Source organism: Schistocerca cancellata, chromosome 2, assembly GCF_023864275.1.
Source record: "Schistocerca cancellata isolate TAMUIC-IGC-003103 chromosome 2, iqSchCanc2.1, whole genome shotgun sequence".
Lineage (NCBI taxonomy): Eukaryota > Metazoa > Arthropoda > Insecta > Orthoptera > Acrididae > Schistocerca > Schistocerca cancellata.
The window spans coordinates 781,552,336-781,577,448 of NC_064627.1; the positions used below are offsets into that span (position 1 = coordinate 781,552,336).

Genomic DNA, 25,113 nt, shown 5'->3' on the forward strand with positions numbered 1-25,113 from the left:
GGAACTGAAGGACATATGTGACACTGCAGTAGAAATATATATTTATTATCACTGAAGGAAATGCTGAATTTCACACATGATTTCATAGTGACTGTATGTGTGAACTATTATGGCACCCTTAAAAAGTGACAAATTTACTTATTTTATTTTATTGCCTTCATTGGACCATTTCAGTCCATTCTGTTATTTATTTTATTTTTTAATTTAATTTAATTTTATTTTATTTATTTTTATTTTTTTCTGTTGGTCAAAGTACTTCATATTTTTCATGCATCTCAACTTTCTTGTTTCATCTGAAATCATCTTTCCTATTGTCCATTTGCTGAATTTAGTTTTTAGCCTTTTTTGCTATAAGCTTATTGATTTTGTCTGCTTTGATTTTTAAATCTTCATTTGTGATATGTAGTTATCTTACACTACATAAAAGAAAATGTATATGTATCTGTGTTAATGTCCACTTAACTTTATTACACAGCATAACAGAACAGCAAATTACATCAAGTGGGAAACAAAATAAATTTCTCAAATTTAGTCCAAAGAAATCAGCCCCAAAGATAATGCATGCAGTGTCCTGTCAACTATGAATAGTTACTATGACCCCTCCCCCCTCTCTCCCTCCCCATCACCCCCTCTTTCACCCCCTAAAGTGAAGAGCACCAGGTATGACAGGGTATTTTAACTTCACCTCCAGGCCTACATGAATATACATTGTAGGGGGTGGGTGCTGTTGGATGGTTCTGCTGATGCATCTGGTCCCAGGCTGTGAAAGTCAGGCCAGTCACAGCTGTCTGGCTCTGGTGGGATTGCTGACTCAATATGAGGCATGTTTGAAGTTTACTGTGGGGTGGTGGGTGATGATGGTAGCATCCAAGCAGATATTACCCACTCTATGGGGATTTTGATTAGCTTTCCCTGGAGGAGGACATCCACTGTGTGTGTGTTGCTGCAGTACTTGGCACAGGCCAGTGTACAGTGGCTGCAGAGAATGACATACCAGGTTTGTGCTAAGCATGACATGTGAACAACTATCGAGAGCCTTGTGTATGAAAGCAGGGTGTGTGCCATGCTATGACATTGGAGTTGCACAAAGGGTCTCCATTGGCTTCCTGATTTGTTGCAAGAGATGGGATAGCTGCACCTCATTCAGGAATGGCATGGGTGTGAGAAATTCCCCTCAGGCTGCTTAATGGTTCCCCATACACTAACTCTGCTGAGCAACAGCCCACATCATTTTTAAGGCTGTCTGTAAATCCAAGAAAATCAGCAACAATTCTTGAGTCCAAAAGTCTTCATAACACATCAGGGTGACCTTTAAGATGTGGTCACCTTTCTACCAAGCCACAAAGTCTTGATAACTGCTGGAACTGTGTGGACAGAAAATAGCATCCCTGGTAAGTGGTAACAAAAAATGGACATCCAAAATGGACCACCCAAGTTTCCATGAGGGCTCATGGGATGGTCTCCACAGAAATGTCTCTGATCAGAATGGCCTCTACCCAACTTGTGCAATGACCCACTGTTGTAAGCAAATACCTATAACTGAAGTTAAAATCTTCTGAGTTATTAAGCTGCATCATATTTCTTCTAAAATGATCGACATTTCAACCCCTCTTCTGGGATCTTCCTCAGGATCTTCTGGTGTCCACTAGTACTAGAACACTGATGCAGCCTAATAACCCAGAAGATTTTTATTTCAGTGCCAACGGCCATGAAAGCCTGCAGACTTACATAAATATCTATAACCTTTGGAATGGGGGAAGGGTCCCAGCAAATCAATGTGGACATGACCGAAATGCACAGTAGAAGTCAGGAATTGGGTTGCTGGAGCATGCACATGGCTTCCTATATTGCTGCATTGGTGCTGAAAGCAGGTGCAAGCCAACTCCCGTGTATCTTTCTTGATTGATGGCCACACAAAAAGGTCCATCACCAACCTCACCGACGTTTTAGTTCCTTAGTGCTGCAGGTTGTGGATGCCATTGAATACTTTTTGTCAGAATTGGGGAGTAATGTATGGGTATGGTCTGGTATTAGAAATGTTGACCTTCTCTTAGAAGAGCAGCAGGGTGCATCCATAAGTTTGAATAAGTTTGAAACACAGGCCATTAGAAGAGTCTGTCAACAAAGACTGTAGCTGTGCATCTGAATTTTGAGGCCTTGCAAAGTTCAGAATAATCCAGCATTGGATTTATCCTGTTGATGTGTGAAAAACAGACTGCCACAATGTTGTCAGCTGCAGAAAATTGGCATATGTACTCGATTTTATGAGCCTGATGAGAAGAACATGAATCACCAATTTTGTGGACACCTGACATTATGGGTTTGTGGTTGGTGAATACTGTGGCAGGTCTGCCCTCAATGAAGGGACAGAAATGCTTGACACCCTTGTACATCATGAGGAGTTCCCTGTCATATGCACTCCAGTGAGTTTGGTCATGGTAACTTTTGAGAGAAAAAATCTAGTAGTTGCCAATGTCCATTCACATTCTGATGGAGTGCCACACCTATTTCAAACTGGCTTGTATCAGCTACTAAGGCTAGATGAGCTCCTGGTGTGGAGTGTGTGAGAGCCACTACATAATGCAGGCTATTTTGTGGCAGCATGAAGAACAACTCCATCTCAGTCATCCATGGAGCAGGCATTTGCCATGTCTATCCAAAGTGTTGTTTAGTAGTGTCTGAATGGTGACCATTGTGGGGAGGTGGCATTGATAAAAGTTTTATCATTCCTAGGAATTGCATGAGTTCCAAATCATTTTGAGGCCAAAGGAGGGTACATAAAAATTCACATCTCCCTGAGGGTGGGAAAATGCTCTGAGCTGACACAATGTAACTTAGGTAAGTCACCACTGGTTACCCCAGACATACACTTGTCCTCATTAAGTGTTATTCTGTGATAACTGAGGCTGTTTCAGATCTCCTTCACATGCTTATCATGGTCCTCAGCATTTTCAGAGAATACCAAAATATTGTCTAGGTAGGAAAAAATAAGGTAAACCTCTTAGTACATTGTGCAAAAACCTCTGCCATGTTTGGGCAGCATTTTTTGCCCAAATGGCATTACCAAGAATTCAAATAGCCAGGATGGGGTTTTCACTGCCATTTTAGGTATGTCTGGTTTTGCCCTGGGAATCTGGTTGTAAGCCTTACGGCAATCCAACACACTGAATGTGGTCGGCCCAGCCAATGAATGAGTAAAGTCTTGTATGTGTGGCATGAGGTATCAGTCCGTCACAGTTCGGGCCTTCAGTGCTCGATACTCACTAAGCCACCACACAGCTGCAACAAACCGTCTTTCTTAGCATTGAGATATAGCAGAGAGGACCATGGACTGTCAGATGGTTAGATGATTTCTTCTTGTAACATCTCATCAAAACATTGAACACAGCCTTCACTTCACTTAAGCGATCAGCTGGAAGTCTGCTAACATGGGAAGAGACCAATGAGCTGGTGTTGTCCAAAGGTGGTGTGCAGTCTTGTGGCTAACCATGCACCTTCTTGTTCTGTGACATGGCAGCTCAGGTGCTGCCACTTCAGGGAAAGTGGTGATGAGCTGTTGCTGCACCATCAGCCGTTTTACGATCATTTGAGCCATCTTCAGGTCAGACTAGTTCTTCAGCACAGTAGTCTTTATCCTGCCATTTTCTGAATGTAACGTGTTGGACATGATATTTTTGCACCACTATCCTTCACCAAACTATGGGTGGTCGCTTGCAAATTGTGGTGATATTGCTCCCATCTGCTTCTGTCATCCTTGAATGTAGGCTTACTAAGGTTAGCCACCCACATGCAGGTGTGAGGTATCAGCTGTCCCTGTATTCCACGGATAATGTGGCCAATGGCAGAATGGATGAGGTACGTGTTTTGTGATTCCACAGTCATTGTGTGTTTTGTCAAGAAATCAATGCCCAGTATAGGTCGATCAATATCAACCAGCACAAAGATGCAGTTGCACTTCTCTGCAAGTCCAATGTCAATCACCAGTGTTTTCTGTCCATATGTTTGAATGGTGAATTCATTGGCCATTTTCACATGAATCTCATCTATGTGTCTGTCTGCAGGGAAGAAATTAACAGATAGGTTGCTGACATCTGACCTGATGTCAACCAAAAACATGTGCCCCATAGAGTGATCAGTGATGAACGACCTTTGTGAAGCTGTGTATCTGACAGCTTTTGAAGTCGATCTGCATCATATAGGCTTGCACTGGAATGGGAGTGTCTTGCTGTGCTGTGAGTTTAGATGCAGGTGGCGGTCGGCATGGTTATCTGCACCTAAGTTACGTGGTGATGGACATTCAGTTATGAAAATGGTGCCCTGCATTTTATAGCTTTCAAACCGAAATGCTTTTGGAACCACCAATAACCAGTTTCATTATTTACGAGTCATGCATCCAAAATTGTATGGCACAATTGTGTGTGTGTGTGCATCCTCTATCCCAAAGTCACATTGTTGTAAGCACTGCAGCCGAGCCATCAGCTGATTGTGACAGTGTGGAGGGATTGGAGATCTTTGTTCACATCTGGTGGTTGGCAGGCAGCCATGGTAGGGCACCTGCATCAGCCAATTTTGGCCTTGCTGCAGGGGATTCATTAGCCATGGACCTTGCCATTGGTGGGGAGGCTTGCGTGCCTCACCGATACAGATGGCTGTACCGTAGGTGCAACCACAACGGAGGGGTATCTGTTGAGAGGCCAGACAAACATGTGGTTCCTGAAGAGGGGCAGCAGCCTTTTCAGTAGTTGCAGGGGCAACAGTCTGGATGATTGACTGATCTGGCCTTGTAACATTAACCAAAACGGCCTTGCTGTGCTGGTACTGCGAACGGCTGAAAGCAAGGGGAAACTACAGCCGTAATTTTTCCCGAGGACATGCAGCTCTACTGTATGATTAGCATGGAGAGCTGCATCAAACCAGTCTCAGGACTGAAGACCACAACAACAACAACGGTGGTTGTAGCAGTGGCATGTGAGTTGAACAGGGTGCCCGCTGACACAGCTCACTAAATGGCCAACTCTTGTGTGCTAATCTAAACGCACCTGTGGAGGTAACTATTGTTGCCAAATGTGTGAAAGTAAGGCGTCTGAACAAAGGCAAAGGGCCACCATAGCACATAAGTGCCTCTTGAAATCTGAAGGCAACCTGCCACCACACTTTTCAAGGGTACAGTCTTAGTTGATGATATATAGGTTCTGTGCAGCAAGAGATTAATGCCATCTTGAGTGTGGAGGCAGGTGTAAAATGATGTCCGACACCACCGATGCAGCACATTGGTCATGGTTGCACGTCAACGAGATGAACTGTTCGAAATCATCTACTATTTATTGCTGCATAAAAATGTTCTCCATAATCACAAACCACATGTCTGGGTGTTTGGGCACAAATAGCCAGGCCCAAATTTGCAATTTTGACATGGGTGGGCCATGAGCACTGGTGAGAGAAAAGCGGGTAGCTTGTGGAAGCAGCACCAGTGAAATGACAGAAAAGAGAACATGTTCCCATCTGACTTGATTCCACTGTGTGTTGTAGGTTTGTTGTGTGAGGCAATATCTTGTGACAGTGTCATGGGAAATGAAGGCATTACCAGCACAATAGAAACTGTAATGTCTTGGATGTATTTGGTTTGAGACATAGGATCTCATGATGCCATGAACAGGGGAGTCTGTTGTATCATGTTGAGTTCCTTCTTGATGTTTTGGAAGTCACCATCAATGTTGTGGAGGAAGTTTTGCTGGTACAGGATGATGTTGAATATATGTAAAGAAAATTTTCTCCACTGCAATGCTGCTGTAGTTTTGGGGCCATCGCTTATGTAGGGGAACTCACACTACATAAAAGACTGTGTACACATATTTGTGCTAATATCAACTTAACTTTATTACACAGCATAATAGGACAACGAATTACATCAAGTGGGAAACAAAACAGCTTTTCAAAATTAGTCCAAAGAAACTGGCCCCAAAGATAATCCACATGGTGTCCTGTCGACTAACGACAGTCACTCCCACCTATATACTGCATCAAATGTTACTCATACTATTTCAAAGCTTATTGATTACTGTCCAAAGGTCTCTGTGTTCTGATGTACTGATGAGATATCTAAAAAATTAAATACATTTATTGCTGATTGTGCTCATTATCAGTTCAATTAGCGTGTATACTGTTTTCTTAGAAACTAGTCTCCATTGTCTGTTTTCTTGGTATTTTTTGTTTGTGCACATCCTTACTATTCTTTTTTTCCACCTTGAGTATTATGTCTACTTTTGCAGTGTTAGTTGTTTTGAAAATGCTTTCACTTCCATATATTACATGGTCAGAAATGGAAATTGTTGCACCATGAAATCCTGTTGGTTAAAATTTCATCCTTAAGTGAGCTTAATTTTGGTATAGGAAAGGGCCATCCCAAGTAGAACAGTGTGAGAACATGATGGCTATTGGATGTGTCTAACATTACTGGAACTTTTCAGATGTAGATCACAACAGAACACATCCAGAGGATGTCTACTTTCAGCTTATTGCCATTTTCATACTTTGAGGAAGGTTGAATCACTGACATGGAAGATATTGGCACATGCTACTAACACATTGCACAGACTGTTGACTGTAGTGCAGTGAGTGCAGGACTGATGATGATGAGGTGGAACCAAGACAGCAACGTGACAAAAAGAATAGGCAAGGGTCCTTCCAAGAAGACTACACCATGAGAAGATCTTAGGATTGTTCAGTGTAATGTCACATTCATGAATAGACAGATGAGAACAGCTGAAATCCAGGCTCATGTTACAGGTAGTGTGTTATAATTATGTAGGATGTCATTATGTCATAGAACTGTCCGACTGAGTTTGACTAATAGATGGATGACAGCTGCTGAATTATGGGCTCAGGTTACAGGCTGAGTGGTATCACAAACCATTGGAAGCAGATTACTGGATGATGCCATGCATCATTTACCACTGTCACTATACCACAAACAACAGACTTGAATGCTGTAGATCTAGAGTGAACTGAGACAGTGAGTGGCATTGTGTGGTTTTCAGTGATGAGTTTTGCTTCTGTTTGTGTTGTCAGATTAGTAAAAATGTGTCACTGATTTACCTGGTGAAAGGTTGCAGAAGGCATCTGTTCTCAAGACCCACACATTTACAACTCATAGAATCATGGTATGAGGAGCTTTTGCATATGGCAACAGGACTGGTTTGATAGGTTATATAGCATGAATAGTAAATCCTGTTGCTGTGTCCATCGTGGTCAGCATATTCCAGTAATATAATGCAGGACCTCACACTGGAGTTCACAACACAAATACCTTGAGTAACATATAGATCTTTGACTGGTCTGCCTAATGTTCAGGGATTTTTTTGTTATCCACATTTTTCACAGAGCCATGTGTTGGGAGATCTGATGAGTATCACTGGTATATTTCCATATTTCTGCACAAAACTTGGCCTCATTCACAGGCAATGTGATTTTTCAACTCCTAAGTGGTGGTTCAACCTCTTAAATTGTTGGAAAGTTTACTTCTTGTTGTTTGGTCTTTATTGGGGTGTTCACATTAATATTCAAAAATATTTTGAGTTCTTCATTGTTCAAAAGTTTATTTAACACTTTTGCCATGATTTTGGCATTTTTCTTGTCATTATGTGTGTAATTTTCATCCTCACTTTTCAGCATTAACATAGAGAAGTTTCATTTTAGTAGTTAGCTTCCTAAGGTTTTATAATAGTATCTGGCACTGACTTTGAGATAGTGCTCTTCCATTTAGTTGATCAGACCATTTTGGTATTCCCTCTTGACTCAACTGGTAATTTAGGTGAATTGTTTCGGATGTTTTTTGAGGTTGACTACTATTTCTTTTGTTTTGTGGTTTTGAAATTTTCACCACGCTTGATGTCTTTGTTCATGATTTTTTCATATTATGTAGTCTAACGGTGACATACAGGGCATCCATAATCAAAGTTCCAGTTTAAAACCCCCATAGGAAGAGAATTGTGCTTAGAATCAGGTCAACTTTGAACAGCATATTATTGCAGCAAGAGGGAACATCATGGAACAAACAAATTTAATGAAAATTTTACCAGTAGATGGCACTGAAAGCCCATTTATATAAATGGGGTTTGCTTCAAATGACAGATTAATCGCAGTACAATGCCTATGGTTTGAGTTCAGCAGTGACACTGTTAGTTAGGTAAGCCCATCCACCACAGCAAGGTCATACCACAATGGATGGAAAAAATCAGTTTTCAATTGTACAGAGGCCAAAAACCATATAAAAGCAAAATTACATTGCTTTTTAATTAGCCTGGAGCCAAAAACTGCATGGAAAGCAGAATGACATAAGTTTTTATGACATAAGTTTTTAACTGTCCTGGGGCCAAAAACTGGATAAGAAGCAAAATGACATTGGTTCTAATTATCATGAGAGGTAATCCCACACCCAGAAGTCACACAGATTAAGATCAGGTGATATGGATGGCCAGGCTGTAGGCTGATAATTCTAGAATTTCCAAAGTACCTCTGCAGCAGCCATGTCACTGGCTCTGCAATTTGTGAAAGAGAGCCATCTTGCATAAAAACGTTTCTACCTACACGTCCACAGTGCCGGAGGGTTGGAATGATATTGGTGTGCAAAAGACTTTTATAGTGTTTACCAGTGTCAGTATGAGTAATAGGACTCATCTCTTCAAAGGGTATTTTGAAAAAAAGATGCCATCAGCCCACATCACACAGTCATCTTTGCAGAATGAAATGGTACTGATTGATGTGTCTGTGGATTTTCTGTTGCCCTTTTCTGCAATTCTGCATACTGACTTGTCCTCGGGGATGGAAATGGGCTTCATCTATACACAGAATGTTCCATGTCCATTCATTGTCCACTCATATGAAAGCAAGAAATTCCAGAGTGAACATTTATCTTGCAGGCAGGTCAGAAGGAAGCACCTCCCAAACATGGGTGACTTTGTATGGATAGCATTGCAGGATATTTTATAGGATTTTATGCACCATACTAACTGACTTGTCCAACATTTGGGCAATTTCTTGTGCACTGGATGTTCCCACACCACAACTCAATCCGTCTTGCAATGCTGTGACAACATTTTTACAGACTTTGGATCAACGGCTTTCCTCCTTCTGCCACAATTGGCTTCAAAAGAACCTGTCTTTTATAACCATTTTCTCCAGACACCTAATGGATATCAAATCAGTGCCTTTTTTCATATTCTTAAGTGTCCAGGACTTCTGCAGGGCTATTGGTGCATAGTCACTGTTTTGTAAAAGAGCTTTACCAGCAGCACTTGATCCTTCATAGAAACAGTCATGTTGGAAATCTTAGGCACAAACTGAGGAATAGCCATGTGCTGTGCATCTGTTGTGTTCCATGACATTTCCCCCTGGGTCAGTATCATAATGCTCAAATTCGATGTCATTCTGAGCAGTGGTTCTCTTTTTACAGCATTTTAAAATTGGAACTTTAATTGTGAACACTGTGTGGTGTATTACTTTATGATCCCACAATTAGGATAACAGCTATTCTAGATTGTAGTTTCTTACAGCTATTTGTGAGCTGAAACTGATTTAATCAACAAAAATATAAGACACTCAGTAGTTTGAACTAATTTGTCTCATTTTAACACAATGCACTTTCACAAGGATTTTCTGCCCAGTATGGCACCTAGAAAGACAATATTAAACTGACAACTAACAACAAAAGGGAGATCATTAGATATATCAAGTGAAATTTGTAATTGGTTGCAGATTTCTTGGTAGTGAGAACACAGCGTGTTATCTTAGACAGAGAGACATGGACACATATAGAAGTAACTTCAGGTGTGCCGACATATGCTCAGACCTTTGCTGCTCATGTTGTATGCTGATGGTTTGGCAGACAATATTAACAATAACCTGTAGTTTTTTGTAGATGATGCCATTATCTTTAATGAGCTACTGTTTGGAAAAAACTGTACTAATATTCAGACTAATCTTGATAACATTTCAAAGTGCCACAAGATTCGAAACTTGCTATAAATACTCAGAAATGCAAAATTGTGCACTTAACAAAATGAAACGAAAAATATATAGTGTCCTGTGAATATAATATGAGTGTGTCACCACTGGAATCAATCATCTCTTACGTGGATATAAGAAATTGTAGGGACCTGAAATGGAATGATCACATAGGCTCAGTTGCAGGTAGAGCAGGAGCAGACTTGAGTTCATTGGACGGACACTGGCAAAATAGTAGTAGTCAATTAAGAAGATTGATTGCAAAACAGTCATTGAATTTATACTGCAATATTAATCAAGTGTGTGGAACCCATACCAAATAAACTAATAAATAAAATAAAGGTCGTGTGACTAGGGCCTCCTGTCAGGTAGACCATTCGCCAGGTACAAGTCTTTCAATTTGATGCTACTTCGGCAACTTGCACATTGATGGGGATGAAAAGATGATGATTAGGTCAACACAACACCCAGTCCCTAAGCAGAGAAAATCTCCGACCCAGCCGGGAATAGAACCCAGGCCCAGGGCCAGGCTGACCACTCAGCTACTGGGGGCGGATGATAAACTAACAGGAGGAATTGAAAGTATAGAAAGAAATGCAACATGAAAGATCATAGGTTTCTTTTAGCCAATAGGAGGGCTTCATGGAAGTGTTGAAAACCTTGAATTGGAAGATGTGTGAAGATAGATGCAAACTATTCCATGCAAGCCTACAATACAAAGATTCAAAAAGCAGCTTTAAGTGAGGAACATAGGAACATAGTGCAATCCCTTATATGTTGCTTGGATATCAATCACAAATAACAGAACAGACTAATTACAGAGTGCATAGAAGCATTTAAGCATTCTTTCCACACTCTACACATGTTGTCTGGAAGAAGCCCTAAGTAATATAATGATATAATGGGAAGTATTCTCTTTCACACACTTTATAGTGGTTTATTGAGAGAAGATGTAAACATAAATATTTTATTCTGTCAGAATATACTTAAACTAATTGGAAGTGAAGAAACAATGTGCAAAAATGTGTCTCAGTTTCTCTGTGATATAAGGAAATTAATGGAGCATTTAAAAATAATGAAAAGGCATTATTTTTAGAATATAGCCTAGAAGACAAACACAGCACACATGGAGTAAATGAAAAGTATAACATTTTTTGCTGGGAGGTGACAGGTTATTACAAAACAGTTGTCCTAAGAAATTATAGATTAGTTATTTCCAAAGACTGGTTACAAACAGCATCAGAAAATAATATAAAATAGAGAAGAGACTACACTTAACATACAGAAACACTAAATGTTGTGCATTAAATGTCAATACAAATTCTGCTCTAAAATTTTAAGCAAAGTAAACAAAATATCAAAGTGTGTAGCATTTAAAGAGAAATTTTAAAAAATATATGTTGGGTATAGTAAAAATGAGGCTTCCATAGCAAATTATGAAAATAAGGATACTGCTTCTATGAGTGTGAACAGTTCCTCAGAGGAACATTTTATTGAAACCATTAACTCACCCTCTGGCCCCCCTCCTCTCTCCACATTGCCTCCATCCCTCCCCCCCCCCCCCCCAAAAAAAAAAAAATTGTCCAAGTAGTTTTAAAATGGACTTATTCACAGTAATAATTTCCCAGGCTGATTTAAATATCTATTGTTAATCCTTTCCCAAAAATGTGACCAGTTAATATTGTTCACAAGGTCACTAATACACAACATGAATAGTAAGGGTTGCAACACACTTCCTTGGGGCACACCTCAAGCTACTTCACACCTGACGATGCCTCTCCATCGAAGATAATGTGCTTCCTCCCTACCAAAAAATCCTCAATCCAGTCACAAAATTCACTTTCAGCAGTAAGTGTAGATGTGGTACTAAGTCAAATGATTTTCAGAACTCAAGAAATACTGCATCTACCTGACTGCCTTGATCCAAAGCTTTCATTGTGTCATTTGAGAAAACTGTGAGTTGGGTCTCGCATGATCGATGTTTTCGGAATCCTTGATGGTTGGCACAGAAGGGGTCATTCTGTTTGAGAGACCTTATTATATTTGAACTCAGAATATGATGCAAGATTCTACAACAAATCAGTGTCAAGGATGCTGGACCTTCAGTGGTATACAGTCTCTGTAAAGAAATTTCTAATGAAACAGAGAGTACTGCATGATTGGTGTAAAACAAAGCATAGTACTATAGATAGAGAGATATGCTGAATGAAATTCAGTTGGCTCTCAAGAGAGCAATATGTGAAGCCTTCAATTTGTAGTTTTGTGGTTGGTTTCTACTATCCTTCTTGTACACAAGGGTCACCTGTGCTTTCTTCCAACTACTGGGAACAGTTTTTTGTTTGCTGATCTGCAATAGATTGTTTATATAGTCAAAAGAGGGGCTAATTCAGTGACAAATTCAGTATATAATCTTATAGGGATTTCAGAACTTTGGAGCTTTGTTGAGCTTTAATGATTTCTGCTGTTTCTCAACACCACTGACACTAACAGCTATTTCACCTATTTTTTCAGTGGTGTGAGTGTTAAATTGGGGAAATTCACATGTGTTTTCCTTTGTGAAGGTATATTTGTAAATGAAGTTGCTTTTCTACACTCAGTTTCAGTCCTGTCGCATTCACGACTGACTGGACGCTAATTATGGTGCCGCTAACAGTCTGCAAATACGTCCAGAATTACTTTGGGTTTTGTGAAAGACCATTGAAGGCTTCATGTATTGCTCTCTTGAGAGCCAACTGCATTTCATTCAGCCTCTCTCTCTATCTATAGTACTATGCTTTGTTTTACACCAATCATGCAGTACTCTCCGTTTCATTAGAAATTTCTTTACAGAGACTGTATACCACTGAAGGTCCCTCCCACTATGAACAGTTCTTTTGGGTGCGAGGTCAGCTGTTCTTTTGAAATTGAGCCATAGTTTCTCTACATGATCCTGCCATGTCCCAAGTTTCTCACTAGGATATGACACTACTGGTTTTTTTTTTTTTTTTTTTTTTTTATCTAGTTTGCTGAACATACATATCTTCCTACTTGTTTTACTTATCCTTTTCACTTTGATAATCATTGTTGCACAACCGTGTCATGGTCACTGATATCAGTTTCAATGGGACATGCTCAGATCTATTTGTAGATCCAATATACACTGAAGCACCACAGAAACTGGTATAGGCATGCATATTCAGAACCAGAAATACGTAAATAGGCAGAACCTTGTGCTGCAATCAGCAACTCTTATATAAGACAAAAGTGTCTGGCATTGTTGTTAGATTGGTTACTGCTGCTACAAAGGCATGTTATCGAGATGTAAGTGAGTTTGAATGTGGTGTTATGTTGGCGCAGGAGTGATGGGACACAGCATCTCTGAGGTAACGATGAAGTGGGGATTTTCCCATATGACCATTTCACGTGTGTACCACGAATATCAATAATCCAGTAAAACATCAAATCACCAACATTGCTATGGTCAGAAAAAGATCCTGCAAGAATGGGATCGACAATGACTGAAGAGAATCATTCAATGTGACAGAAGAGCAACCCTTCCACAAATTGCTGCAGATTTCATTGCTGGACCAACAACAAGTATCAACATGCCAACCATTCAATGAAACATCATCGTTATGGGCTTTCGAAGCCAAGGACCCACTCATGTACCCTTTATGTCTGCATGACACAAAGCTTTACGCTTTGCCTGGGCCATTCAACACCAATGTTGGACTGTTGATGCTGGAAATATGTTGCCTGGTCAGATGAGTGTTGTTTCATATTATATCAAGTGGATGGATGTGTATGGTATGGAGACAGCCATAAGAATCCATGGACCCTGCATGTCAGCAGGGGACTGTTCAAGCCGATGGATGCTATGTAATGATGTGGGGCATGTGCAGTTGGAGTGATATGGGACCTCTGATATGTCTAGATATTAATCTGACAGGTTGCGTGTACATAAGCAAAATTTGCAATGACCCTAATAGCATAAGTAGCTGAACTCAAACGTTTCAGCAGATCTTCAGTGTGTTTTTTCCAGTTCAACCCCTCATCAATGCACACACCTAGAAATTTTGAATATTCTACCTTAGGCACTGATTTCTGATTGAAGTCTATATTTATTAAAGGTGTCATTCCATTTACTGTGCGGAACTGTATATACTGTGTTTTGTCAAAGTTTAATTAGAGCCCATTTGCAGAGAACCACTTAATGATTTTCTGAAAAACATCGTTTACAATTTCGTCAATTAATTCTTGTCTGTTGAGTGTGATAGCTATACATGTATCATCGGCAAAAAGTACCAGCTTTGCATCTTTGTGAACATAGAATGGCAAATCATTAATATATATTAAGAACAGCAGAGGACCCAAGACTGAACCTCGCAGCACCCTGTTCTTGATTCTTCCCCAGTTTAAGAAATCACCAGCTTTTTCATATTATGTGAACTGCTTGTTTCAACTTTCTGCACTCTTTCAGTTAGGTATGATTTAAACCATTTGAGCACTGTCCCATTCATACCATAGTACTTGAGCTTATCTAGAAGTATTCCATGATTTACACAATCAAAAGGCTTTGAGAGATCACAAAAAATCCTAACGGGTGACTTCCAGTTACTCAAAGCATTTAATATTTCATTAGTGAAAGTATATACAGCATTTTCCGTTGAGAAACCTTTCTGGAAACCAAACTGACATTTTGTTAAAACTTTATTTTTGCAAAGGTGTGAAGCTACTGTACAATGCATTACTTTTTCAAGAATTTTGGATAAAGCAGTCAGAAGAGAGATTGGATGGTAGTTGTTGACATCAGATGTATCCCCTTTTTATGCAGTGGTTTAACAACGGCATACTTCAGTCTATCTGGGAAAATACCCTGCTTCAGAGAGCTATTGCATATGTGGCTAAGAATCCCACTTATCTCTTGGGAACAAGCTTTTATTATCCTGCTGGAAATGCCATCAATTCCATGTGAGCTTTTATTATTGAGAGAGTTTATGATCTTCCTAATTTCAGATGGAGAGGTGGGTGGAATTTCAATTGTATCAAATTGTGTGGGTAAGGCCTCTTCCATTAACTGCCTTGCTTCTTCTAATGAACATTTAGATCCTAATTTCTCTACAACATTTAAAAAATGATTATTCAAAATGTTTTTGACTTCCGGCTTGTTGTTCGTCAAGTTCCCATTCACTTTGATGGTAATACTGTCATCCTGTACTCTTGGTTGCTCTGTCTCCCTTGTAATAATATTCCAAATTGTTTTGATTTTGTTATCAGAGGTATTAATATCAGACATGATGCACATGCTTCTGGACTTTTTAATAACCTTTCTAAATGTAGCACAGTAGTTTTTATAATATTTGGCTGTTTCTGGGTCATAACTCTTTCTTGTTGTTAGATACAGTTCTCTTTTGTGGTTACAAGATATTTTTATTCCTTTAGTAAGACAAGATTTTTTGCATGGTTTCTTATAATTAGATTTAACTTCTTTCTTGGGGAAACAGTTTTCAAATTCTGTTACAAGCATATCATGAAATAAGTTATATTTTAAATTAGCATCAGGTTCCTTGTACACCTCATCCCAGTCTAACTGCTGAAGATTTTCCCTGAAATGTCTAATTGTTGAGTCATTAATTGAATGCACAACTTTGGAAGTAGTAGTTAGAATACCAAGTTTGTTAAAGAGGTCTCTGCATGATAATCTAGGACTGACACAATGTATAATTCTAATCACTCGTTTCTGAATTTTGAAAATGTTCTCTTTGTGAGAGGAGTTTGTGAGAGGAGTTTCCCCAAAAGATGATTCCATAACTCATTAGTGAATGGAAGTAGGCCAAATAAACGAACTTCTTCATTTTTAAACCACCTGTTTCTGCTGTCATGCATACTGAAAATGTAGCTGAACTAAGGTGTTTCATAAAGTCTAGAGTGTGAGTTTTCCAATTTAGGTTGTGGTCAATTTGTAGCCTTAAAAATTTGACACTGTCTACAGCTTTAACTTCATTGTTTGAATACATTATACTTATAGGGTCAGGTATTCTTTGTGAGGTACTAAACTGTGTGTACTGGGTCTTGTCAAAATTCAGTGACAATCCATTTGCTGTGAACCACCCATTGATATTTCATTAGCTGATTGCTCAGTGAGATTAAGGGTACTGTTTTTTATACCAATACTTGTATCACCTGCAAGTAAGACAAAATTTGCATTTTGTGACACTGCATATAGAAGGCCATTAATATATAATAGGAACAACAAGGGGCCTAAAGTGGAGCCCTGGGGCACCCCTAGTCTGATGGTTTCATATTTTAAATGACTATTGTTATGTGGTAAGCCTGATGCAGACACACACTGTTTTCTATTAAAAAGATAGGATATAGGGTATTTTTTGTATAAGGATCTCATGCTAAACACAATCAAAATCTGTAGCCAGATCTCAGAATATTCCAAGTGGTAATAACTTTTGATTTATTGATTCTAATATATCATCTCTAAATGTGAATATAGCTTGATCAGTTGACAATCTTTTCTGAAATCCAAACTGATTGTGAATGAGAATATTGTTCTGTACTAGGTGTTTATAAAGTCTATTGTACATAACCCTTTAAAAGACTTTTGAAAATATTGCCAATAATGAAATGGGCCAGAAGTTTTCCACTGATGATTACTCTCCTTTGTTGTGTAATTGTTTGACAATAGCATATTTAAGTCTATCTGGAAAAGTACCACTGTGGAGGGATTCATTACATAAAACTCAGTATATCACAAAGTTCTGAGGTGCAACATTTAATTATGGTAGTGCTGATTTCATCATAATCACTGGAACATTTGTTTTTAAGAGAGATAATAATTTTAGAAATGTCTTTTGATGAGGCAGGATATAGTTGAATTATGTCAAACTTCTACGGAAACGCATTTTTTAAATATTTTAAGCTGTCTTCTGAGGAACTAATGAAACCAAAGTTGCCTGCTCCTGAAAGGAAACGGTGGTTGAAAGTGTCTGCAATTTTTGAGGTATCTCTAATCAACTCATTATTTATCTAAAAAGAAAGATGATGAGACTTACCAAACAAAAGTGCTGGCAGGTCAATAGACACACAAACAAACACAAACATACACACAAAATTCAAGCTTTCGCAACCAACGGTTGCCTCATCAGGAAAGAGGGAAGGAGAGGGAAAGATGAAAGGATTTGGGTTTTAAGGGAGAGGGTAAGGAGTCATTCCAATCCCGGGAGCGGAAAGACTTACCTTAGGGGGAAAAAAGGACAGGTATACACTCGCACACACACACATATCCACCCGCATATACACAGTGTGGATGTGGGTTTTAAGGGAGAGGGTAAGGAGTCATTCCAATCCTGGGAGTGGAAAGACTTACCTTAGGGGAAAAAAAGGATGGGTACACACTCGCACACACACAAACATATACACTGTGTATATGCGGATGGATATGTGTGTGTGTGCGAGTGTATACCTGTCCTTTTTTCCCCCTAAGGTAAGTCTTTCCGCTCCCGGGATTGGAATGACTCCTTAGCCTCTCCCTTAAAACCCAAATCCTTTCGTCTTTCCCTCTCCTTCCCTCTTTCCTGATGAGGCAACTGTTGGTTGTGAAAGCTTGAATTTTGTGTGTATGTTTGTGCTTGTTTGTGTGTCTATCGACCTGCCAGCACTTTTGTTTGGTAAGTCTCATCATCTTTCTTTTTAGATATATTTTTCCCACGTGGAATGTTTCCCTCTATTATGTTCAACTCATTATTTATATATTTAAAAACAAAGATGATGTGACTTACCAAACAAAAGCGCTGGCACGTCGATAGACACACAAACAAACATAAACATACACACAAAATTCTAGCTTTCGCAACCAGCGGTTGCTTCGTCAGGAAAGAGGGAAGGAGAGGGAAAGACGAAAGGATGTGGGTTTTAAGGGAGAGGGTAAGGAGTCATTCCAATCCTGGGAGCAGAAAGACTTACCTTAGGGGGAAAAAAGGACGGGTACACACTCGCACATACACACATATCCATCCACACATATACAGACAATTTTTCATTCATCCCAGCTGATTTATGTACATATTTCCAGTCTGTATTCCTCAAACAGCCTTTTTTTCTTCAATTCCTGTTTCATTTATTATTCGTATAGTTTCCCACTTCCTGTTATTAGTTGAATGAGACCCCACTATATTAAATGTAAAGAAATGGGATTCATGATCTGAAAGGCCATTAAATATTGGATTTATACTATGATTTGCTAGTGTAGTAGTATCTATGAAAATGTTATCAATAGCAGTGCTGCTGGTACCCATAACCCTGGCTGGAAACTGTACTAAGGGAATGAGATTATAAGAAGTGCTAAGAGACTCTAGTATGGATCTTGAGTGACTATTCTCCAAAAAATTTAAATTAAAATCTCCATTTAGTATGAGTTCATTATTTTTAGAAGCTAAGAAATTGAATACTGCATCAAGCTGTTTAGCAAAGAGCTTGAAATTACCAGCTGGAGCCCTGTATATAGTGACTATAATTATTTTTCTTTTGTGTGTGTCCACTTGTGTGTCACATGCTTCAAAGTACTGATCACTACAGTATTTAAGAATGTCAATGTTTTTATAATTGTGACGCTTTCTAATGTAAGTGGCAACTCCTCCTTTCTCCATCTCTTTTCCACAATACTTTGAAGCTAAGGTATACCCTTCCATGTTAAGCATTTCAATTTCACTACTTAAATGATGTTCAGGTATACAAATAATATCAACAGGATTTATACACTGTAGCTTGTCCAAACAGATCTGAAATTCATTAATTTTGTTTTTTAAACGTCTGATATTTTGATGTAGCAAATTTACTGTTACTTTTTTTTGTGTTCACAAGTATTATGCTTAACATTTTCAGATACATCTTGTTTCAATATTCAATGTGTAGATAATGACCTATACTTAATATTATGTGTGTTCACTGCTTTTCAGGAGTGCTTCAAACTTTGGCATTTTGTTGCAAATGCTTCTGCTGTTAACTACTAGGACTTTAATACTCTCACCTGTGGGGGTCACTCTTTTGGATCTTTTGGATATCTCCTACAGCTGTCATTTTCTGTACTGGATGGAGAGACACTTATCTGAAAAAAGCCTTGTATGAACCCCACACACAGTAAGCTACTTGGATAACTGCCTCTGATGTGCAGTGGATGTCTGACCCATTTAGGGGGACCCTACAGTTCTCAATAATCTGATGCAAGTCCAGGAAGTCACAGCCTTGCTTGTCACAGAAGCTTTGATGTCTCTCAGTCCTTCCACTTGATCCAGAACCAGGGTGCCACAATCAGTTCTGGGAACAATGCTTCAAATGTGAGCTTCATTGAAACTCTGCAAGGCTGGTCTTCTCAGCCTTCTCTGCAAGTCACTGGAATGATCCAAATATGGCCTCAAAGCCCAGATACCAGGCACTGTTCATTCCAGTGTGCACTACCATCTGCAATTGGTTGCACCCTCTGTCCTCAGTGGCTGCCAGAGCAGCCTCTTCAACATGAGGCTCCCAGGTATACACACTGAGTGCATCTGGTGTTCTTGCCTGCCCCTTGCTTCCAATTCCTTAAAGGGTACTATCATTCACTGTACATTTGAAATGTCAACAATTAATAGCCCCTACCCTTTTGTGTTTGCTTCCTCATGATTTTTTCCCTGGAACAGGTGAAGTGAGTGCCATTGGCTAAGTTTCAGTTTCAGTGAATGACAGAACATTGATCTCATTAGTTTGGGGGTTGATATAACACCCTGAGTCCCATCTGGTCCCTGTCTACACTGTACAGGATGTCCAGGTTTCCTGTTGACACCCTACTCACAGTCAAGTAGATGAGTAACGACAGAACCTGTACTTCCAGTAGAAGAGACAGGTTCCATACAAGAGGATAGTACTAGAGGTACCTTTGTTACCATGACTCCTGCAGCACATCAACTCACAACCAATTCCAATTGTTTTACAGTAGTCAGGGCAATTTCCATCTGCTTATAGATGCTGGCCAACTCATTCCTTGTTGAAGAACAGCATTCACAGTAGGGTTGTGTTGTGGCTGGTGCAATGTATTAGAGGATAGTGAACAAAGAACTGCAAACTGAACTTGCTAACTATCTTTTAATCTGTTGAGCTAAAAAATTACTAATTCTCTGTAGGAATTGAAGCAGATACATGAAATGAGTTTTTTATTAAGCCAACAGAGAAACCTTTGGTAAGAATCACTACTTTCTTAAAACATTCTAGGCTTAGTTGTAGTCCTTGATAAACTCAAGAAAAGAGTTAATATGGAATAAATGTAGATAATACACTGAAAAGCCAAAGAAACACATATACCTGCCTAATATCATGTATGGCTCCCGCAAGCACGCAGCAGTACCACAACACAATGGTAGCATGGACTCAACTAATGTCTGAAGTAGTACTGAAGGGAACTGACACCATGAATCCTGCAGGGCTGCCCATAAATCTGTAAGAGTATCATGGGGTGGGGATCTCTTGTAAACAGCACGTTGCAAGGCACCCCAGATATGCTAAATAATGTTCATGTCTGGGTAGTTTGGCGGTCAGTGGAATTGTTTAAATTCAAAAAAGTGTTCCTGGAGCCACTCTGTAGCAATTCTGGATGTGTGGGTGTTGCATTGTCCAGCCGGGATGTTGCAATGCTGAATGTCCGTCGAAATGCACAATGGACATGAAAGGATGCAGGTGATCAGACAGGATGCTTATGTGCATATCACCTGTCAGATTAATATCTAGACATATCAGGGGTCCTATATCACTGCAACTGCACATGCCCCACACCATTACAGTGTCTCCACCCGCTTGAGCAGTCCCTTGCTGACATGCAGAGTCCATGGATTCTTGAGGCTGTCTCCATACCTTACATGTCCATCCACATGATACAATTCGAAATGAGACTCATCTGACCGGGCAACTTGTTTCCAGTATCAACACTCCAATGTCCATGTTGAACGCTCCAGGTGAGGCATAAAGCTTTGTGTCATGCAGTCATCAATGATACATGAGTGGGCCTTCAGCTCTGAAAAACCATATTGATGATGTTTCATTGAATGTTTTGCGTGCTGAAATTTGCTGGTGGCCCAGAATTGAAATCTGCAGCAATTTGTGGAAGGATTGCAAGTCTGTCACACTGAACAATTATCTTCAGTTATCATTGATCCCTTTCTTGCAGAATCTTTTTCTGGCCACAGTGATGTCAGAGATTTGATGTTTTACCAGATTCCTGATATTCATGGCACACTCGTGAAAATCCCAACTTCAACACTACCTTGGATGTGTCTCATCACTCATGTATTGACTATAACACCATGTTCAAACACACTTAAATATTGATAACCTGCCATTGTAGCAGCAGTAACAAATCTAACAACTGCGCCAGATACTTGTTGTCTTATGTAGGCGTTGCCAGCTGCAACACCATATTCTGCCTGTTGCCATATCTCTGTATTTGAATACACATGCCTATACCAGTTTCTTTCACACTTCAGTGTGTATACTCCCTCTGAAGTGAAAACTAAGTTTAACACATTTTTTTAGTTACAGTATCTGCTGCAGTAACTAAATCACATACACACATTTACTACAAATTAGATTACATGTCGGACAAGAGTAACATCCAAAAATTCTCAAAAATTTGCATTTATTTGCTTGTATATAGACCAAAATTTGGGGTAATCTTTTTGTTGACAGTAACTGTGAATCAAAACGTGATTTGCTGCAAAACAAGTTATTCACTATATTCATACCAGTAACTTATGAAAATTTTATAAAATATAGTTTTGCAAGCATTCAAAAATTCTAAAAAAAGTGTGGTTCATGTAATTAGAGAATGGTTGTTTAGAACAAGGAGAGACCTGATGTTCTCAAAAATTTTAAAAGTTCACAAATAAGTTCTAGTCTAAAATTGATGATAACAGTACAAGTTTTTCATGGCACTTGCAAATGTTCAAAATTTCATAATATATCACTACATAAATGAGTATTGAGAAAATCAGTGAAAGTTTATGGAGAAGCAATGTGAGTAGTAAAATATGTGAATCTAGAATTTCAAATTGGATCACATATCTGTCACATGTGGTCTCCCACAAAGGAAAATTCCGAAGGCGACTTTTACATATAAATAAACATGCCAATTGCACAGTTTATTTTATTTATCTTGTTCTGTGACAACCTCCACAACACTGGCCAAAGATGAATTCTACAGTGTTAGTTTATCTCAGTTAAAGTTGTGAAAATGTATAGCAACAACAGAGCACATCTTCTGCCTGGAGCAACTAACAATTCAAGAGAATTTGTGGTCTCCTGTCATGATGTCTCCTAATGTTGATGTGAAGAAATTGTAGGCTTTATCTGATGAAAGTGTAACAGTTTTCAGACACATTATAAAGGCAGTCAATGACTGTGTGGAAGGAACTGCAACCAATATTATAATTAAAAACAATCAACTTTGAATAAGTGGGTTCACAAGACACAAACTGTAACCTCTGCGGGAAACACCAAGGTGTGCAACACAAGAAGATGTCCACGTTAACAACACTGGTTCCACACCTGTCAAGTATGTATGAGGCAGGTCTGAGTGGAATTTCTGAACCAGATATTATGTTACACATACTGGAAGTGACAGGCAAGCAGCTTCAAGCCAGTAGCCAGTAAGGAAGTAATGCACACAAGGCATTGTCACATCACAGCAATGTCACATCATGGATACATCAGCTTTGAGGAGCTCCACTTTTAAGAGCACTATCATGATCTGAGGATATGATTCACAACATTGGTGAACTGGACAAAGTGGCAACATGCATGGGTGTACCCAGTGAGGGGCAGGGGGGGGGGGGGGGGGGGGGCAGCGCCCTCCCCCCCCCCCCCCCCCCCGAGAAGATATTTGCAGTTTTTTACCAGTTTACTGTTTTATTTAATAAGAAATGCTGCATGTTTTCTCGGATTGTACAAGTGCATTCTTCTATTTAAAATGTTTATTAAAAGCAGTTTTTCACTGGTTTACTGTTTTATTTAATAAGAAGTGCTGTATGTTGTCTCGAGTCCTTGTTTCCTGAGACTAGTATGACTTGCCCCCCCCCCCCCCCCCCTCCCCCCCGCCTAGTTCAGATCCTGGGTATGCCCTTGGCAACATGTGATGCTCCAAAAAGAAGTTTTAGGTAGATATGGAATCAGATGTCAAGTGTGTTACCTATAGGATTGTTCCAACCAGACAACACAACCACTCCTCTACATTTAACATCAGCAAATAAGTCAGCAGTCAAAGCATGTGAAAACAAATGATTAATGGTAGACCTTGACTTTGAAGATCATATGACATGGAATCTCTTGATAGCTGATGGCACTGAGCCAATTCTAGGCACCAATTTTTTGCATGACTTTGACCTCCAGTGGACATTATGAGAGGATTACTGCAAAAAGCAACAGTTGCAGCTGCAGGCAAACACGATAAATGGCACAGCATAGTATAAGAATTTCCAGGTAGCCTATGAAGAGCCAAAGCACAGGTGAAGACTTGACACAATACCCAACATTTCATTCTCACCATGCAGGGGCAGCCAGTAGTATCTCATGTCTGAAAGAATTGCATTGGCTAGGCAAGACATAGAGAGACAAAAGTGCAATAATGTAACAAGACTACAAATAGGCAGTGGGTGTGACCTCTAGATATGGTCAAGAAATGAGACAGCACATGTAGGCTGTGTGGAGACAATTGAGTGTTAAATTCCAGGACTATCTTAGATAGATACCCCATTCCTCATATCATGGATGTGTACAGTTCAATGACAGCCATGCTTTTTTTCAGTGTATTCGATTGCACTCAGGTGTCTTTGCAAATTGCTGTGGCCATATTGGACACTGACAAGACAGCAGTCACCATGCCCCTTTGGTTTACTTGAGTAATACTGGATGCACTTTGGGTTGATAAATGCAGAACAAAGTTAAGTTCCTCAGTTCTGAGGTTTCGGCGGATGGGTTACCTCTGCTGACAGAGTGCGTGTCAGCCGTACAACTTGTTGCAATCCCCACAACATTCAAAGACTTGAGGTGGTTTTTTGGAATGCTTAATTATTACTGCCAGCACCTTCTCCATGCAGTGACACTGTTGGAACTGTTAATAAAACTACTCAAGGGCAAACATATGGATGGTGCAAAAATGGTTCCTTGGAGCAATGAGCAGGCGGAGGCATTCATCGAGTAAAGGAATATATTGCAAGAACAGTACTTCTGATACAACATCAGATTAATGCATCTCTAGCCATCATAGAGGATACCAGCCAAACACCTGTGGGGTAGCACTTCAGAAGCTTGTTGGTGGTGCTTGACAGCCTCTTGCCATCTTTCCTCTTGCTCACACTCATGCAAAAGGCTTGAGCTACTATAGACAGGAAACTTTTTGTGGCATGTGCACCTGTCCATCACTTCAGAGATTCAATTGAAGACCACACTTTCACTGTTTACCTGGATCATGCAGCAGTAACATCATTCTTCAGCAAGGGAACTCCAAAGGCCTTGCTGAGATTCCTCAGATGTGTCCATTTTATTTCACAGTTCACCACAGATGTCCACTATATTAGAGGTAGCAAGAACGTTGTGGTCAATTGCTTATCGCGATGTTGCGCAAGAGTAAAAGCAGTAAACTACACTGCCCAAGTACAAACTCTTGACCCTGAATTACATGAATTATGAGTGTAAGCCATCTAGTCTGACTCTCAAGTATGTAAAAACACTAGTACGACATTTAACATTATAGTGCAAAGGTCCAAAGGTGTTCCACAGTCTTCCACACTCAGGAGTAAGAACTATGGTGTGATTGCTGATGAGGAGGGTGGTATGGCCAGAAATGAATAAAGATGGCCGCAAGTGGCCACAACAATGTGAGAAATGTCAAAAATGCATGGTTGGAAGACCCATTGCCAGCTCCACAGGAAACATCATCACACCTTCATAAAGATTTGGTCACATTCATGTGGATCTGGTAGGGCCATTAGCTTACTCAAACAGCTACTGATTTAGTAACCATAGTGTATCATTTTAAGGGATGGCTAGAAGTGTTTCTGGTTGCAGACATCACTGCCACAACAGTGGCCAAGACAGTACTCA

General features: G+C 39.7%; 1 protein-coding gene across 1 annotated transcript in view; it reads right to left on the bottom strand.

The window, feature by feature from the left end:
* The window catches only part of LOC126148386 (L-xylulose reductase-like), a 54,611-nt gene that overhangs the window by 27,477 nt on the left and 2,021 nt on the right, over positions 1-25,113 (bottom strand). The gene's annotated exons all lie outside the window — the stretch shown is intronic.